Source organism: Streptopelia decaocto (assembly GCF_964273445.1).
Source record: "Streptopelia decaocto genome assembly, chromosome: 4".
Lineage (NCBI taxonomy): Eukaryota > Metazoa > Chordata > Aves > Columbiformes > Columbidae > Streptopelia > Streptopelia decaocto.
The window spans coordinates 34,521,268-34,526,116 of NC_138658.1; positions in this window are offsets into that span (position 1 = coordinate 34,521,268).

Below are 4,849 nucleotides of genomic sequence, written 5' to 3' on the forward strand. Positions count from 1 at the left end.
ATGTAAACCTTTAGTATCTTTGACTGGGATTCTGAAACAGAGCTTGAATTTCTGTTTCCCTAAGCATGTGGTAGAAAGACAGTTGGAGTGGCTACCAAACACAAACACAAGGCTTTGAGGTTGATACTTTTGTTCACTGATCCCAGTGTCTTTTCTGCAAAATGCATGTTACCTCTTGTCCTCCCTCTGTGCAGGTCATGGAAGGTTTTAGGGAGTAGAGTGGGAGACTGATTGTCTTAACTCCATCTGAAACAGCTGCTGCTTGCCATCATGAGAGCAACAAACACAATTTTATTAAGGACTCGCCTTGGTACTCCCCATTCAGCCTATTGTAGCTGAGTAATGTTACAGGAACTCAGACTTGTTGAGGATGTACTTACGTTACTACCTGAAATGTTAGGTGTTAACAGTAGCCATCTACTAGAGACAAAAGCAAACACTTTTCAAAGCAACAACCATTATTCAGGTATCAGTCAAATAAAATTTCACAAAGTTAGTCAAAATTAGCATAATTACTTTGGATTTAACAATATTCAGAGAAAGAGTGTGATTATCATATGCTCAATGTTCTTGGCTCATAACCTTTCATTTTAATTCATCTCTATTAGCAGAAGTTGCTCTGTTTAAAGTACATTCTGATGTCAAATGTTGTGCATTAAACAGTTATTAAGTTCTGAAACTGGGAGATAACCACTTAATCATAGGAACGAACACTGATAATAACTTAAAGCAGCAATTGCCCAGACAAGACAACAGAAAGTTTATTGCAAGGAACTCCTGGGGCCCACACTGAAGGAAATACTGATCAGAAAATGGTTTCCTTCAGTCCTTTCCCTGAGAATTGCCAGTATAGTTATTCTTCCCCAATGGCTTTCCTTTATGTGTCAATGTACACAGAAAGTGGGGAAAAAATGATTTTAAAAGGCCTTGCATTTCAATGCCCTAACTTTGCATTGAAGTCCTAAATGGTTTAGGATTTCACATCCTTTGTTTCATGCTTTCTCTGTGGTCTGAGAAACTTTTAACTAAACACAAGAACACTGTCTTTATTTTAGATCTCTGTAATACTAAAAATATGTAAACAACTCTTAGTGTAGTTGTCTTCTTTCTAGAAATTAACCTCACTGTTCAGACTAAAGAAATGCTAAGTTAGCTTAATGATGTGAACTGTTACTCAAAACTATAATAAAAAGAAGATATTCATTCTGCCTTACACCAAGTATTGAAAACTTTGGGAATGGAAAAGGAATCAGATTATCTGTGAAATTCAAATTAAATTGCATTAAAAAGCTATTTTCCTCAGAATATTTTTTAATCAGAGCGAGGTAGATATTTTTATCAGCTATCCAGTGAAAATTAATTTGCTAACATTTCTAGAGTGATCAGTATTTACCATAAGATTGTGAACTGTTTTACTGTTACCAGATGAGATTTAGTTTGAGGTTCTGTATAGTTTTTCATAAACCAAATTGTATTTTTGTTGTAATATTAGGCTCAGACACATGGCATTCTGTATTTATGAAACAATTAAATATTCTGTCATTCCCTATTAAAAACAGCACAAGTACATTAAGTTTTTTTTAAGAAGTCAGATGCTAAAATCCTGAATCAATCTTAAAGTGTCTTTTTTTTTTTCCTCTCACTTGCTTTAGGGTGAACAGAGTAGTCATGTAGTCCAGTTGAAGCTACCACCACTGCATCCAGCAGCTGGATAACACATAAGGATTTGAATCACAGCCCTCAAGACAGAACCATGGTGAGTTGATTTTTGATCAATAAGAAAATCTACAGAACCTGCAGAGGCAAGAAAATAGTTTATTAGTTAAGAAGATTCTGTAGAAAAGACAGATACAAGTAACAATTAAAGGAAAAAAAGAAAGAATAGCAGCACCATCTTTCTTGAGACAGTAATAGAATTAGAGAAAGAATCTCAGTGAGGAACTTGGAATGTTATTTTCAAATAGTCTTGCACATTGTGACAACATACTTGCTATCCTTCTGTTGCAATAATACAGTAAAAATAATTGTTTCCTGAGTTTGTAAAACTGGTCTCCCAAGTTCCTGTACCAATGAATCTTTTATTGCTTCCTTGGCATAATGATTACTATGACATTTTAGAAGAAAATTAAACCAAAGGGAAATTTATTGACTCCTTGTGATATTGGAAAGTTATCATTCTAGAAAGACAGCAAAACAAAGTTTATTTCATGTGTCTGCCAGAAGCAGAGTATATTTAGCTATTTAAGTCTTCATCCATCAGGTCTGGAAAAATGAAGAATGGATTGATAAACACTGATTGTCCAACCCTATGAGTGCTGACTGTCCAGCACAGCTGAAGACAGACAACATAGCAATTTTTCTTGATGGCTTTACTTCAGTCTTAGAGTGAATTGGCTGAGGAATACATCTGCCCATCTGCTGGGCTTTTTAAAGAAGAGTCCACAACAGATCTGTTTTCCAGTTCTGCACTTTTTTATTATTGCCCATCTATGTGCTAGCTAGAATTTCATGCTGCCAAATCTGATTGCAGGATCAAAGTCATAATTGTTTAACTTTCCTCACAGGAAAAGTATTGCACAAGACATAATAGTCATCTACACTTCATACTTAAATTGAAGGGAAGGGAAGGGAAGGGAAGGGAAGGGAAGGGAAGGGAAGGGAAGGGAAGGGAAGGGAAGGGAAGGGAAGGGAAGGGAAGGGAAGGGAAGGGAAGGGAAGGGAAGGGAAGGGAAGGGAAGGGAAGGGAAGGGAAGGGAAGGGAAGGGAAGGGAAGGGAAGGGAAGGGATATCCAGAGAATTCACTGCAGCTCATTGTTGTTGTTCTTTTCCTTTGTGGTTTAAATCCTGCATCCCTCGCTACCAAAAAAAAAAAAAAAAAAAAAAAAAAATCATAAGTCTGTGTTAAAAATAAATAAGTACACGATGTGATCACTCTTCAAAAATCTATCTTGACATCCACTAGGACTAGTATAAGTACAACAGCATAATTCATTCACTAGTAAGTGGTGTCTTGATGTTGAACTAAACTTTTATATTGAGATGTAATCTGAGGACAGCATTTTTCCTCTCTGAGTTATATTACATCTCTGCTATTTTAACCATCATTTTTGACTTCTAATATAGCTACAATGACTAACAGTTAGAAATGCAATAAGAAAAGTCCCTACACAACATGAAAATACGATTGCATACAATCCCATATATCACGTAAAGCCGGAGATTTCAGGCTGACCCACCATATGTTTTTCTTATTCTTTACTGCTACTTTCTCCCCTAGTCTAAACAAGAATCAAAGTAATATTTGAAATACTAACAATTCTGAGGAACAACATTAAATAAAAATTACATGCTGCTTTTATCAAAGTGTAGAGACTTAAGTGAACTATATAAACTTGAATATTATTTATTATGCTTTAAAAAAAATGTACTGACTGCAGACTTTCTCACTGACGGGATGAAAGCCCACAAGTGCAATTAGAAAAAGATTCAATTGAAAACAGGTGAAGTGATATGCCCTCAGCAGCCAGTTATTCTTACAAAGAAAATATAAACCAAAGCATTGTTATTTTTACATTCTTCTATTACTTGCTGTTAAAATGATTGTGTACAACCAAATATTTTAAAACCCAAAGTTTAATAAGTTATACTCCTGAATGTATGTTTAGAAAATAACTTTAAAGATAACTCAGTTGATTGTTTTTTTAAGCCATATGCTTGATTTAAAGGTAGTTCTGGGCAAGAGCTTGTATAGTTTCAAACACAAGGAGACTGTAATGTATCATACTTGCTAAACAGGAATTCTTTCTGCAGGAAAACACATCTGGCATGTAAGAAAGGAGGCCATAGGCAGAGAGAAGAGAAGAGAAAAAAGAAGAAACATCATAGGAATGCCAAGACATTTTTTTCATCAAACAGATTAACTCAAACCAAATCGAAAGCAGTCTGACAGAAAAGCATGATGTTAGCAACAGTATTTGGTGAGTATGTATAAAAATATAAACATAGTTAAATTTTACTTTATACTCTTCAGCAGTCTCTAACATTTTATAATGGCTGTCTAGAGCTTCTGGGAGTGCATATATAGACATTAACTCAAAGTACTCTTTCACAGCTCACTATAGTCAGCTGAGCTTCCCAAAAGAAATAAAGAAACTTCGAATAATCCTTGTAAATTGTACTGGATACACAGAAACATAAGGTTCCTATTACAGACATCTAGATTAGGTGCCTAAAGCTGGAGTATGTGAATTACTTTTCTCAGTTTCTTTAATTTGCATTGCTTTTTTTGAGAGAAGGAGCTATTGATACAAGTCAGCAGAAAGAAGAAATCTATTTGTTTCTATGCATGAGTAAGAAGCGATGCGTGGAAGTCTGCTACCCACATTTTTTGGCTTGGCTGTATTTGTTGCCAAATTAAATTCCATGGATGAAACATCTAATTTGACAAAATACTTTTAGTTTGGAAAAAATCCAGATTTGGAGCCCTGTCAGAATTATATGACTCAATTTCACCACTAGTCTCTGCAGTAGTGTTAGGAGGCCCTCTAGGTATTGCTCTCTGAATCATGACAGGGCGACTGAGTTTCCTCTGATGTCCTTAGTCAACAAAACTGTGGTAGAGCCATCTATGAGCTTCATGGGCATTGTGTGTGAAGAGTTTTTTATGTTATTGGTGTGCCAGGCCAGAGCTTGAGATCTCATTAGAAGTGTCTTGCGAGAGCAGCCCAGCTTTTTATGACTGTTACTTGAAGAACTTACCAACAGGCTAAACAGTAAAGACATCAAACATATGAAGGAATGCTGAATGTAGTGATTTCTGCTTTAACTCCCTGTATAAACTGGCATTTCT